Genomic DNA, 15,607 nt, shown 5'->3' with positions numbered 1-15,607 from the left:
AGTCCAGAATCAGAATCAGGGGAACAACAACAACCCACCACCACCACCACATGTTGATCACTGAGACCGTTTTCTTAGGCTGAATCTGCCGGTGTTTTCCAGTAGCACCAAGCCGATAGTAGCAGATGATTGGCTCCGCAAGACAGCAAGGGAGTTGACCACGGCAGGATGCACAGATGCGGAAAAGGTGAAGTTTGCCGCACATTAGCTTGAAGGACCCGCAGCATCATGGTGGGAGAATTTCACCGCCACTTTCCCAATCGACACTATCACATGGGACCAGTTTCAGCAGGCTTTCCATACTGCCCATGTTTCAGCAGGAGCTATGGCCATGAAGAGGCGAGAGTTTCACAACTTGCGCCAAGGAGGACGGACAGTTGGCCAGTATGTGGAGGACTTTAGTAAGTTAGCACGTTATGCCCCGGATGACCTTGCTACGGATGCAGCTAAGCAGGAGAAGTTTCTGGAAGAACTGAATGATGAGTTGAGCATGCAGTTGATGGTAGCATCCTTCAACAACTACCAGGAGTTGGTAGACCGTGCTCTCATGATTGAAGGGAAGCAGCAGCAGATTGAGAACCGCAAGAGGAAGTATGGACAAGGGAAGTACAATTCTGGAGCTCAGCAGAAGCCACGTTTTACCCCTAGACCGGGAGGACATTTTCAGCATACCCATGGAGGAGGTAGCTCGCACAATCATAATGGCACCAAGAATGGTAATGGGAATGGAGGAAGCAACGGCCAGAACCGTACCAACCCATCAACCCCAGCCAAGAGAGACCTGAGCCAAGTCACTTGCTTTAAGTGCCAGAAGACCGGACATTATGCCAATGAATGTCCTGAATCCCAGAATGGAAATGGCAATGGAAGCTCTGGGAAGAAGCCAAACCCTTTCAACAGGGGATAGGTGAACCATGTTAACGTGGAGGAGGTTGAAGAGCAGCCGGATGCAGTAATCGGTAAGTTTTTGGTTAAGTCATTACTGCACTCGTTCTTTTCGATACCGGTGCATCACATTCATACATATCAAGGGGATTTGTGGATAAGTATAACCTGCCCACCAAAGTTCTTAGAACACCTATGTTAGTAAGCTCATGAGGAGCGGAGTATATGGCTAGTAAGGGATGTTTTCAAGTGCCATTGAGTATAGGTAGGCATGTGTTTCCCTCGGATTTGATCATTTTGGAATCACAAGGTTTGGATGTAATTCTGGATATGGATTGGCTGTCGATGTATGGAGGAAACATCGATTGTGCCAGTTAGTCAATTTTGCTTACCACCCCAGAAGGGAGAAGGATCAAGTATGTATCCCGGCATGTGCCTAAGAGGACTCAAGTAAATTCGTTAACAGGAGTTGTGCAGGAGGAAGTACCAGTAGTGAAGGATTTCCCTGATGTATTTCCAGAAGAGTTGCCACGCATGCCACCGAATAGAGATATTGTGTATTTGATTGAGCTTTTGCGAGGCACAGGGCCAATATCTAAGAGACCATATAGGATGCCCGCAAAGGATTTGGTGGAGATTAAGAAGCAGATTAAGGAGTTGCTGGATAAAGGTTATATTCTCCCAAGTTCTTTGCCTTGGGGATCACCAGTACTTCTAGTGGAGAAGAAGGATGGATCATTAAGGATGGTTGTTGATTATCCAGGATTGAATGAAGTAACCATCAAGAAAAAGTACCCACTACCGATGATCAATGATCTGTTTGATAGATTGCAAGGAGCTACGGTATTTTCCAAGATCGATCTGTGATCCGGATACCATCAGTTGAAGATTCAAGAACAGGATATACCCAAGACGGCTTTTACCACCAGGTATGGGCTGTACGAGTATAGCATTATGTCATTTGGTCTGACTAACGCACCTGCATATTTTATGAACATGATGAACAAGGTGTTTCTGGAGTTTTTGGATAAGTTCGTCGTAGTGTTCATTGATGATATCCTGGTTTACTCGAAGAATGAAGAGGAGCATAAGGAGCATTTGCGTTTGGTACTTGGGAAGCTCAGAGAACATCAGTTATATGCCAAGTTTAGCAAATGTGAGTTTTGGTTGAAGGAAGTTGGATTCCTCGGACACGTTATATCTGGAGAGGGTATAGCAGTAGATCCCACCAAGGTTGACACTGTGACAAATTGGGAAGCCCCAACAACAGTTGGAGAGATCCGGAGTTTTCTTGGACTCACAGGATACTACCAGAGATTTATTGAAAATTTCTCGAAGATTGCGAAGCCTATGACGGAGTTGTTGAAGAAGGATACCAAGTTCATATGGATTGAGGAATGGGAGGCCAGTTTCCAGGAGTTGAAGAAACGTTTGGTTACATCACCTGTGTTGATTTTGCCAGATCAGACCAAGGATTATGAGTTGTATTGTGACACTTCACGTCGAGGACTTGGAGTAGTGCTTATGCAGGAAGGAACAGTTGTTTCATATGCCTCACGACAGCTCAAGCCTCATGAGTTGAATTATCCTACGCATGATTTGGAGTTAGCAGCCGTAGTGCATGCATTGAAAACCTGGAGACACTTCCTCATTGGAAACCATTGTGAGGTATATACGGATCACAAGAGTTTGAAGTATATTTTCACACAGAAGGAGTTGAACCTCAGACAAAGGAGATGGTTGGAGCTCATCAAGGATTATGATATGAGATTGCGTTATCACCCCGGAAAGGCTAATGTAGTAGCCGATGTGCTGAGCCGTAAGAGCCATATCAACACCCTAATGACAGGAGATTTACCAAGGGAGTTAGCCGAAAATCTTTGTGAGCTATGTTTGGAGATAGTCCCGAGAGGCTATGTAGCAGCATTGGAGATTCAGTCTACTTTGATGGATAAGATCAGAGAAGCTCAAAGGACTGACAAGGAGATCGCTTCTATTAAGGAGAAAATAAGCAAAGGAAAAGCTAAAGGATTTCGTGAGGATGAGCACGATACCTTATGGTTTGAAGACTGTGTTTATGTGCTTAATGACCCAGATATCAGGAAGTTGATTCTGCAAGAGGCCCATGATTCACCATATTTGATTCACCCAGGAAATACCAAGATGTATTTGGATTTGAAGGATACTTTCTGGTGGACCGGAATGTAGAAGGATATTGCAGAGTATGTAGCAGTTTGTGATGTATGTCAGAGAGTAAAAGAAGAGCATCAGAAGCCAGCAGTATTGCTACAGCCATTGCTGATACCCGAATGGAAGTGGGATAAGCTAGGCATGGATTTTATTACAGGATTGCCCAGAACTCGTTCAGGCTATGACTCGATTTGGGTTGTAGTCGATTGTTTGACAAAGGTAGCTCATTTCATTCCAGTGAAGACTACCTATACTAGTGCTAAGTTGGCAAAGATATACATGACCAGGATCGTATGTCTGCATGGAGTTCCAAGGAGCATTGTATCAGATAGAGGAACCCAATTTACCTCAAATTTCTGGAATCAGTTGCATGAAACTTTTGGTACCAGGCTAGAGTTCAGTACAGCTTTCCATCCGCAGACAGATGGACATACCGAGAGAGTCAATCAGATTTTGGAGGATATGCTGAGAGCTTGTGCGGTAGATTACGGATCTAGTTGGGACGAGAATTTGCCATATGCAAAGTTCTCTTACAACAACAGTTATCAATCCAGTTTGAAGATGGCCCCTTTCGAAGCCTTGTACGGAAGGAGGTGCAGGACCCCATTGTCATGGGATGAAGTTGGAGACCGCCAGCTGTTTGGACCAGATCTGATTAAGGAGTCTGAACAGAGAGTAAAATTGATTCGCGATAGGCTCAAGGTAGCCCAATCCAGGCAGAAGAGCTACGGAGATTCTAAACACAATGAGACAGTTTACGAAGTCGGAGACCGAGTTTATCTTCGAGTATCTCCACTTCGAGGAGTTAAGCGCTTTGGAGTTAAGGGAAAGTTAGCGCCACGTTTTGTAGGACCATACAAGGTTTTGGAATGTATGGGAGAAGTAGCCTATAAGTTAGAATTGCCTGAAGGATTGTCAGAGTTCACGACGTGTTCCACGTTTCCCAGTTGAAGAAGTGCCACGCCGAGATGGCTGATATACCACTGAGAGACACAATACCGTTGGAAGCGATTCAGTTGGACAGTGATTTGACCTATGAGGAGAAACCAGTCAAGATTCTTGAATATGCCAGCCGAGTCACCCGCAGCAAGATTATAAAGTTTTGCAAAGTTCAGTGGAGCCACCACACGGAGGATGAAGCCACCTGGGAGCGAGAGGAAGATTTGCTGAAGGACCACCCTCACCTATTTTCTAGCCAACCCGAATCTCGAGGGCGAGATTCATCTTAAGGGGGGGGGGTAGGTTTGTAACATCCCAAATTTTCAATTTGGAATGTTATACAATAGATCATCATTGCATATCATATTTTATTGCATTTTGGTTGATCCTAGAAATTTCACGCAACTCAAGGACCCTCGGAGAGAGTTGGGGATTTCGTTATTTTCATATTTGAGTTTTCTCAAATTTTGAAAATAGGATCATTTGATTTTATTCATTTTATCTTCAATTATTTCTATTATAAAAGTATGAGAGAGAGAATAAAATGACTTTACCAAAATAAATAAATATTGAGGATTTAATAATAAAATCAAATAAGATTTTATTTTGGTTTTATTTGCTATTTTATTTGAATTTAGGAAAAATGCGCGTTTTTCAAAATTGCATTTAGGCCCCAAATAAATGTTCATCCTGTGCGGCTTGATTTTAGAAGCCGGGGAAAATTTATTTCGGGATTTTTGGAGTCCGTTTAGTATTCCTTTTGTTTTTTTATGAGCATAATTATTTAAAAAAAAAGTCCGAACCGACTTTGGGCCGTAACCGGCCAGGACTCCGCCTGGCCGGGGCTTTATATAGCCGCCGCCCCGGGCTGCCCCAACCCCAGCCAAGCTGCCGCCGCCTGCCGCCACGCCACCGCCCCGCCGCCGCCGGAGTTCGCCGCCGACGAGGTCGAGCCGCCCCGGTTTTTTTAGAAACGTTAGGTTTTCACCGTTTTTTCGGTTTTTTTTCAGATTCGATTTTTTAGATAGATCGGTTTTTTTCTCGGTTTAGTTATTTAGTGAGAGTTCGCTCGTTCATTCGTTTTAAAGAACGTGTTCATCATTTAGATCCAGATAACAAATGTTCGTTTGTTAATCTGTTCGTCGCTTTTCTTTTTCTCGGATTAAATCCACGATTTTTCTGATCGCAATTCCTGACCCGATTTTCGTTCTAGTATAACTTTTCGCTCGTTTATCGGAATCAGGCGATTCAAGCGCCTGGAGTTTCGTCTCGAAATCCTCTTTCCATTTAACCAACTCAAACAAGTTTTTGCCTCTGTAAAAATTGCCCTAGATCCAGAATAGTAAACGAAGCCTGTTTTTTTTGCCGTTTGTCTTTCGTTGCTTCGTTCGATTTGGTTCTTTTTGCCAACCGGAGTTCTTAAGTTGAACTTTCTGGTTAGATCTCTTATTTGAGTTTTACCAGTGCATTAGTTGAGTACTTATTGTATGCTTGTTTGTTTGCGATAGAGTACCCGGAGTGTGCCGCTTGCTACTTCGAATCGCTAGGTTTCACAGATCATCAGCAAGGCAGGTAACACTTTGACCATACTTCCTTTTACCCAGTTTTTATTACATTAGATCAATCCTCACACATTGCAAGTTTAGGATCTAATTAAATTGTGGGTTTTGGGAAGTAGTTGAGGTAGTACCTATCACCTGTTTTATTATCAAACCCTTGGGAGTTACTTCTACGTTTGCTTTTATGCCATGCTATGCTAGTAGTCGTGGATTGGGTGAGTGAAATCCATGACAGATGTGAGTTTGTTAAATTAATGGTTTATCTAAGGTGGCAACTTAAATACACATCTGGGTGGAATAAGGCACCTGGGTATTCCAGCGATTGCCTATTTTTCTTTTGGACCGCCACCCAGGCTCAAAGGGATCATGAGATTATTCATGCTAGAAACTTCCGTGTGCAGCCACAAGCTACTATGGGCTCTAGCATAGTTGACTAAGTTGTGCGAACTCTTACAGTGGTAGACTAGCAGATGTAGGGGAAAGTAGGTGTAACGGTCTACCCGATCGTAAGGTGCTAGCGCTACTGAAAGACTATGTCTCGGTCATCCGTTTCTCAAACACCATGTAGTGCGAGAACCCCAACGGAGGAGATCGAGTCTTGTGGGGAAAAGTGCGCAAACCTCTGCAGAGTGTATAAACTAATCATGATTAGCCGTGTCCCCGGTTATGGACATCTTGAGTATCTAGTACTTGGATTATCATGTGAATCTCATCATGTTACTCTAAATTAATATTGTTGGGTTTATTGATGTTTCTTAATTGGGATTGAGGATGCTGTCAACCATTCTCAATGTTTAACAACCACCATGATAGTTAAATAAAATTTCTTCCTTTGCAGTAGGGAAAAATTGGCTTTACGCAAGACTGTAACCATAGAGCTTTCCACCAGCCAAATATGCATATAGTATAGTCTTATTTCTTCATTGCTCTCTATGTGTTACATTGCCAGCATATTTCATGTGCTGACCCGTTCGGGCTGCAACGTTCATGTTGCAGATTTTTCAGACGACGAGCAAGGTGCTTTTAGGTCATGGTTCTATACTCAGTGATGCTGTTGGAGTTGATGGACTCACTTATCTTCCAAGCCTTCTGCTGTTATCGTTATTAGATGGCCTTAAGCCATATTTATTGTAATAAGTTCTATTTTGAGACACTCGATGTAATAAGTGTGTGATTGCTACTCTGTTATAAGTCCTTCAAGTACTGTGTGGTGTCAGTATTACTGATCCAGGGATGACACCAGAGCACAAAGATTGGACCGTTTGAGGTCTGGTCGCTACACCAAGAGAGATATGGTTATGGAGATCTGAGATGGTGATTTATCAGCATTGTATTAGTTCGTCTCATGCTTAGTAGTTGCTTCATCATGGTAGTTGTTAATTAATTAACCTATTAATGCTAAGTTATTGTCTTGCCTTGATGTTTATGGTTGTTGTGAGCTTGCAAGTACATTCAATGTACTGACCTGGCGTGTCATGCCAGATTGTAGGTGATGCCGTGATTGCTTGATTGCTTGTCGTGGTTTCCGTTCGTGCAAGCTAGATCGTGTCCCAGCCAGAGTCCCTGCGGAATGTAGTTCACCACCTTCATCGTTGTTCCGCTGCTAGAAGTTTTCTGCTGCTACGAGTTGTTCCTCTGCTAGCATAGAGCAAGTGTAGTATCACAGGCATAGTGTCGCCATGCTGATGTGATCATTGTAACATCAGACTCGTGTAATTATTATTTTTGTAATAAGAGCAGATTTGTTCTATGTCAAGCAGTGCCGTATTCCAGAGACTTCTCCTCGATCTCTGGGATGGAATACGGGGCGTTCCGGTTTCTCTGAGCCGGGGTGCCACACTTGCTGATTGCAGTGTGGAACGAGCCTGTCATGTGTGGAGGATCAAACAAGCACTGCGGCCGCGCTGTCAACACAAGATAAAGAGAGACCGAGTCATTAATGGCCTCACCGGCAAGTAGGGGTTGTGCAAACATCAGTGCAATATTTTAGTGGAACTGCACAAAAAAGATATTGGGGTTAGTCGGACAAATTTTCTATAGCCACACGGAAGGAGTTGCGCTCATTGAGTGCATATAATTTCCTCCGTCCTATCATAGGAGAACCCAAGGTGTAAATCAACTAACCACCTATAATACTATGCATAATCTTCCGCACGTAGGTCCGTATCCCCTTCGTCTAGATGATCGTGTTTTGTCATGCTGAGCTATTGATATGTGCTACTGTTTGACAACACCGTTTAAGTACATTGCTTTCCTATCTTTTCACGTTCAGGACAATGAAGATGATTTTAGTGGAACTGCACAAAATGGTCCGATGTTGAGTGATTTATATTGCCTCCTCTGTTTGCTGCAATGTGCCAGCGTAAATTGCAAGATGTGCCATCGTGTAACACCCCGGATGTAACGTTCCATAATTGTAACTCCAACTCTTGCCATTTCTGCCTATGTGATATGATATTCCCTCCCTTGGTTGGGTTGTTGTCTTCGTTTTGGATTTTTTTCATGTCATGCATTTCATCTTATGTCATCATGTGCATCTCATTTGCATTCGTCTTCATCTCATGCATCCGGTCATTTTGCCCATTGTCCGTTTCACGATCTGACACTCCACATGCACCCGTTGCACCCCTCAAATCTCTTTTCATGACCGGGAGAACAATGTTCTCGGAATGGGTCGAGATTTGTCGAGTGGCCTTGGTACATCACCGGTAGGCCGCCTGTCAAATTTATTTCCATTTGGAGGTCGTTTGATGCCCCAATGGTTAACTGTGTAACTGTAAAAGCCCCTCTCTTGTTGCAGCCCAACACCCCTCCAAAACAGCACACTAGCCCATCTAAACCCCCTGCATGCTCTCCGTCATTGGATCACGATCGTGTGGGCGAAAACCGCACCTCATTTGGACTCTCCTAGCTCCCCTACCTATATATATGCAGTCCCCCTTCCAAATTCGTAGATAAAACCCTAACCTCATCCACTCGCACCGCCGGACAAAACCTCCGCCGCCGGACGTGTCCGCCGGACGCATCGCCCCGGCCAACCGGGGGGGCAACGTGTCACCCCGCCGTCGCTTGGAGCCAGTCACCGCGCGCCACGTTAGCCCGGGCACCACGTTAGCGCGCGCCACGTTAGCCCTACTTTGCCGCCGACCCGTGCATTCCCGCTCGGCCCTGGTTGGGCCCTCCCCGGCCCGCTCACTCCGCTGTCGCCTGTCGCGACTCCGTCGCCCGTCTCCGCCGCCGCCGACCATCGCCCGCGGTGCCCTTCGCCGCCTTGCGCCGCCACCACCCCGCAGCCCGCTCCACCGCCACCGGCCGCAGCTCCGCCGCCCAAAGCCACCCTTCGCCGGCGCCCCGCTCCTTCCGTCGTGGGAGCTCGCCCGCGCCTCCCCGCCGCCTCGTCGGAGAACGCGCCCTCACCGAAGTCGTCGCCGGTCCGGATCCACCCGAAGGTGGATCAGATCCACCAAGTCAGCAAACCAAACGCCTGTCCTCGACCCAGATATCCTCATCCCGCACCGCTCCGTCCCGTCAACTTTCGCGAGGTGGTTTTCTCTCCAAGTCCTGGAATTCTAACATTTTGTGGCCCTCTTTGACATGTCATATCTCCATGCATTTAGCTCCGATTTCCGCATATGATATATCAAAATGGTTGTCTCATGATACACTTCATGTTAGTGTCATTTGAATGCATGTTACTGTCCATATTGATGCCCTAACCTTCGTTTCAGAAGTGCTATAGGATCTTGTATGCTGGAATTCAACATAACCTGCTGATTTGTCATTTTCATTGCATTTTATGTGTGCATCCTATGGGCATGATGTCTATAAGTTTTTGGAGCACCTGCATGCCATCTTTACAGTGGCGCAAGCCTTGTATTTTTCTGAGCTCTTCGGTGACTACCACAAGCATGCAAAGTAGGCTTCATGATGTTGCTGATTTCAGACACTTAGTGATTTTGCTAAGTCCTTTTCCTGTTACATTTGGATGCTATGTAAACTTGTTGCTACCAGTAGATCCGTGCATATTTTGAGGTATTTCAGTAAGAGTGTTTTGAAGATATGGTTATGCTCTATCCATTCATGCCTCTGGTTGCAATTATGAAGTACTGTATCTTGTCATTACCATGCTCTACGTTTGCTAAATCTTGTTGCTGGCAGATTATTAACATGAGATTCAGTTTTGCCATGTGTTTTGCTAGTGATCCATTCACCCTATGAACTTGCTCTTGCCATTCTTGGATTCATGAATACGACTACTTACTGTTGGTTACCTTGTGAAGCTATGAAATGCTTTGTGGTGAGTGGCATGAGCTTGCAAAATTGCTATCATTAATCTGTTTCTGCCATGCTCGGTTTTTTCTTCTAAGTCTGAAACTGATCATATCTTTTGCCATTTTTGCATGGGTGCTACCATATTTTACATGAATCTTTGGTTAAAGTTCAGTAAGGGAGTTTTGTTCTGTGCCTGTAGTACTAGCATGTGATGCCTTTGTTTGCCATGATATGTTCCTGGAGCATGTTGTTTGCTAGCTCTAAACAATGCTTCCTGATGTTGCTAATGATATGTTTAATATTTTCTAGTAGGAGCTTGTATCATTTGCATTTTTGCCATGCTATTTTAGGATTGTTATAGTGAGTTCTAGCAGGAGCTTAGTGTTCATTATTTGTAGAGCTTCACCTTTAATTTATGGTCATGTGCTTTGTTGTTATGTTGGAGTGCTATAGCATAGTTTCTTGTTGCATTCTAAGTGCTATGATGCTGTTAAGCGCATATTTGCATCATTCTTGTTTTGCTTGTCATTTGCAAACCGCGCATCAGTTTCCAGTGATTCTTATATCGATTTCGACTGAAATCACCCCATCTTTCCAATGGCACACTTGTTTTGCCAATTTGATGCCTTGATCTTCTTTTCTATCTGGAGTACCCATATGCATTGCACATCATATATTGCATTCCATGTCATGTCTTGCATCATGTTGCTTGTGCCTTGCACCATGATTGATTGTTGTTTCGTTGCATGTGTTCTTGCCTTGGGTAGAGCCAGGAGATGAGTTCGTGAACGCGGCACCTGTTGAGTATGCTAATGAGGAGCAAGCTTTCGACAACTCTGAGAACTTTGCAAGCAAGATGATCATTACCCTCGATATCACTTCTATCTTTGCTTGCTAGTTGTTCGTTCTATTGCTATGTCGCGCTACCTACCACTTGTTTATCATGCCTCCCATATTGCCATGTCAAGCCTCTAACCCACCTTCCTAGCAAACCGTTGTTTGGCTAAGTTACCGCTTTTGCTCAGCCCCTCTTATAGCGTTGCTAGTTGCAGGTGCCTCACAGGTTGTTCCATGTGGGAACATGGATAGGTTGGGATATCGCAATATCTCTTATTTAATTAATGCATCTATATACTTGGAAAAGGTTGGAAGGCTTGGCCTTTTGCTTGGTGTTTTGTTCCACTCTTGTCGCCTTAGTGTCTGTCATACCGGTGTTATGTTCCTTGATTTTGTGTTCCTTATGCGGCTGGGGTTATGGGGGCCCCTTGACAGTTCGCTTTGGAATCAAACTCCTCCAGCAAGGCCCAACCTTGGCTTTAACATTTTCCTAACAACAACCTAAACTTTTACCTAGGGAGTTGCAATCCCGAGGGTCATCTCTATTTAACCCCCCCGAGCTAGTGCTCCTCTGAGTGTTGGTCCGAACCGGGCTACCTGCGGGGCCACCTCGGGGAAACTCGAGGTTGGTTTTACTCGTAGCTTATCCCATCCGGTATGCCCTGAGAACGAGATATGTGCAGCTCCTATCGAGATTTGTCAGCGCATCGGGCGGTCTTGTTGGTCTTATTTTGCCATTGTCTAAATGTCTTGTAACCGGGAGAAGGAATATCCTTCGTTGTTCGTGAGAGCTTGTGATGGGCTAAGTTGGGACACCCTTGCAGGGTATAAACTTTCGAGAGCCGTGCCCGCGGTTATGTGGCTGATGGGATTTGTTAATATCCGGTTGTAGAGAACTTGACACTTGACTTAATTAAAATGCATCAACCGCATGTGTAGCCATGATGGTCTATTTGGCGGAGTCTGGGAAGTGAACACGGTTTGGGTTTAGTTTGAACGTAAGTAGTTCAGGATCACTTCTAGCTTCACAACCGTTGCTTAGCTTCTCATCTTACTCTTACATTCGTATGTTAGACACCTTATTTGCTTAGCGCTTGATTCAACTCCACCTCATTACCTCATCCTACCCATAAGCTTAAATAGTCTTGATCTCGCGGCTTTTGAGATTGCTGAGTCCTCGTGACTCACAGATACTACCAAAACAGTTGTAGGTGCCGATGATACTAGTGGAGGTGATTCTACCAAACTCAAGTGGGAGTTCGACGAGGACCTTGGTCGTTACTACATGTATTTTCCCGATGATCAGTAGTGGTGCCCAGTTGGAACGATCGAAGATCTAGCAGTTGGGTTTATCTTCTTTTCATTTGGTTTGTCCGTAGCCGGACTAGGAGTGTACTCTGATGATGTATGAATTTATATGATATTGTGTGACGTGGTGATTGTAAGCCAACTCTATTTATCCCTTTCTTGTTCATTACATGGGATTATGTGAAGATGACCCTTCTTGCGACAAAACCACAATGCAGTTATGCCTCTAAGTCGTGCCTCTACACATGGGAGATATAGCCGCATCGTGGGCGTTACAAGTTGGTAATCAGAGCCATCCCCGACATAGGAGCCCCCTACTTGATCGAATCCCTGACATTGTTGAGTCTAGAACAAAAATGTTTTGAGTCTTAGGATTATATATAATGGAGAGTAGGATTCTTTTTACTGCTCAGTCCCTTCGTCACTCTGGTGAGGCCTCCTGACATAGATGCTTTGACTTTCCTCTCCTCAAATTTCATGATTTTTTAGGATCACACAGGTATCTTGGAATCGTTCTGATATTCTTGTGACGAGAACATTGTTCTTGGTGCCTCCTGACATTTAGGGGTTGTGGCAGTGTCCCGGGGAGTTGAGCTCCGAGGTGTTGTCATCACAATTTTATCTTTGCAGTTCTGGAATACCTGAGTTCGCCGACATTGAAAATCTCTTTTATGCAGCTAGTGGTGGGATAACCTCGACGCCACCTAGTACTGGGGCAGGAGTTCGGGAGTAATGCCATAGCTCGTATAACGGATGCTTTGCGAAGGTTGACGTACACGATTTCTGGAGTTTTCTTGGTTATATGTTGACGGATGGATACAGTTGGAGCATAGAGCTTGTTAGTTGTGTGATATATATTGTGCCCCCTGTATCCCCAACACCAGATTGCATAACCAGAATGTTTCTGGAGTTTAATAGGTGGGAATTCAAGTATCTCTTAGTATTTCTTCCCATAGATATTTGGTTTTTGATTGGGTAATCCTTACCACTTATTTGTTCCAGTCATACCTCGTTGTTTCATTCATCAACCTTTATCTAAGTGGCTTCTCACCTTAATGGTCGTGTATTGTTAACTATGGAATTCATTCATTCAATATTGTTTATTGTGAAGACTATATGTTGCAATTTCTATCCTTTTGATTCAGCTTGTCTATATGTCTATCATGGTTCTAGCGGATGTCACCCTCTTCAGGATGGCACCTCCAACGCGTCTGAATCCGCAACACAATGATGGGGAACAGGCAAAGCCTCCACCTCCACCTCCACCTCCGCCTCCAGAGGCATGGCAAGCTGTCATGGCAGCCACTAATGCCAATACCCAGATGCTTTTGCAACTTTTGCAAGAGTGCAACCAAGGTCAAGGCAACCAAGGAAATCAAGGTCAAGGTCAATTCAACAATCAGCCTCAGTTTGCTACCCTCAACCAGTAACTTGCAAATCAGCCAAAGTTTTTCAGCAACTGTGTCGAGGCAACGGATGCCGATGATTGGCTCATGGAAATCAGCAAGCATTTTGAATATAGCAATGTCAGGCCTAAGGATTATGTCAAGTTCGCTTCTTTTCAGCTCAAGGACCAAGCAGCCGATTGGTATCAGCAATACAAAGATTCCAGAGGAGGCCGAGTGATTACCTAGGATGATTTCTGCCGAGATTTCAAAGCTCACCACATTCCTACAAGTGTTGCTGAGAGCAAGCGTGAGCAATTCTGCAGTCTCAAGCAAGGCAGCATGTTCGTGTACCAATGCAACATTTAGTTTCTGAAACTTGCTCGCTTCACAAGGCAGGACTTTCCTGATGAAAAGAGCATGATCTATCACTTCAGGGGTGGCCTCAGAGAAGATCTACAGTTAGCTCTCGTGCTTCTTGAGCCTACTAAGTTTGATCAATTCTATAACATGGCCCTCAAGCAAGAAGGTGCTCAGCTCAAGTGTGAGGCTTCAAAGAAGAGAATCAGGGATGCAGTTCAGTCTTCTTCTTCCTCACAAGTGGCAGCTAAGCAACAGAAGTTCTGGCTTCCTCCGCCTCCTCCGTTTTGTCAGCCCTACCAGTAGAAGAACAGAGGTGGCAATGGGTCTTCCCACTCACCCAACCCAGGCTATGAGAACAAGTCTCAGAATCAAGCTCTAAAGACAAGTGCTCCTCCTTCTTATCATCGTCTGCTCTTAGTAGTTACTTGCAACAAGTGTTAGCAGAAAGGCCACTATGCAAACAAGTGCTTCAACAAAAGGCGCCTTCCGCCTCCTCCTCCTCCTGTGAGGTCTTCAAGCAATGCAGTGGTCAAGCATAATCCCAAGTCATCAAGGGTGAACATGATCAATACAGATCAAGCAGAGGATTCTTCAGAAGTGATCGCTGGTAATCTTCCAGTTAATGATATTCCTACAAAAATCTTATTTGATACTGGTGCATCACATTCTTTCATGTCATATCCATTTGCATCGAAGCACAATTTTGATACAGAGGTATTACCTAGAGCATTGCAAGTTGTTTCTCCGGCTAAGCATTTGAGCTCTAGCATGTTGGTTCCGAATGTCGGTATCAAGATTGGCAACTATAAATTTCTGTCTTCTCCTATGGTTCTTGGCGACTCTAATATTGATCTAATTCTCGGGATGGATTGGCTTTCTAAGCACAAGGTTCAACATGATTGTGCTGCCAGTGAGATTCAATTGACACACTCTTCTAAGGATGTGATCATCTATGCCGCTCGGGATGAAACCATTCGGTTGTTCTCTCTCAATGAGAAGGGTGAGTTAGACGTTATTTCTCAGATTCCAGTCGTTTGTGAGTACCAAGATGTCTTTCCAGAAGAGCTTCCGGGAATGCCTCCTCACTGGCTAGTTGAATTTGTTATTGATCTTGAGCCTGGTACTAAACCTGTTTGCAAGCGTCCATACAAGCTTGGACCAAAGGAGCTGAAGGAATTGCATAAACAACTCGATGAACAAGAGCGTCTGGGTCTGATCAAACCGAGTTCATCTCTGTGGGGTTGTGGTATTCTTTGCGTCGATTACCGTCCATTGAACAAGAAGACAATCAAGAACAAGTACCCACTTCCCAACATCAATGAGCTATTCGAGCAACTTCAAGGTCAAAGGTGTTCTCCAAGCTTGACCTCCGCATGGGTTATCATCAGATTCACATTCGTGAACAAGATATCCCCAAGACAGCATTCAGAACAAGCTTTGGTTCTTATGAATATACCGTCATATCTTTCGGCCTTGTCAATTCTCCTCCAACATTATCTCGAATTATGAACTTCATCTTCAACCCCTACACAAATGAATTCGTCCTGGTCTATCTCGATGATATCTTAGTCTTCTCCAAGAATAAGAAGGATCATGCCAAGCATTTGCGACTGGTACTCGACAAGCTCAGAGAGTATCAATTCTACGGCAAGTTTTACAGATGTGAGTTTTGGCTTGATGAAGTTCTTTACCTTGGCCACATCATCTACGCCAAGGGCATTGCTATTAATTGGGAGAAGGTTTCTGCAATAGTGAATTGGGAGCCTCCTCAGAATGTCAAGCAGCTCCACAGTTTCCTTGGGCTTGCAAGCTATTGCCGAAGATTCGTTGAGAATTTCTCAAAGATTGCAAATCCTTTTGCCAACCTCC

This window comes from Triticum urartu, chromosome 1 (assembly GCF_003073215.2).
Source record: "Triticum urartu cultivar G1812 chromosome 1, Tu2.1, whole genome shotgun sequence".
Lineage (NCBI taxonomy): Eukaryota > Viridiplantae > Streptophyta > Magnoliopsida > Poales > Poaceae > Triticum > Triticum urartu.
Note: the sequence above shows the minus strand (reverse complement) of the source record.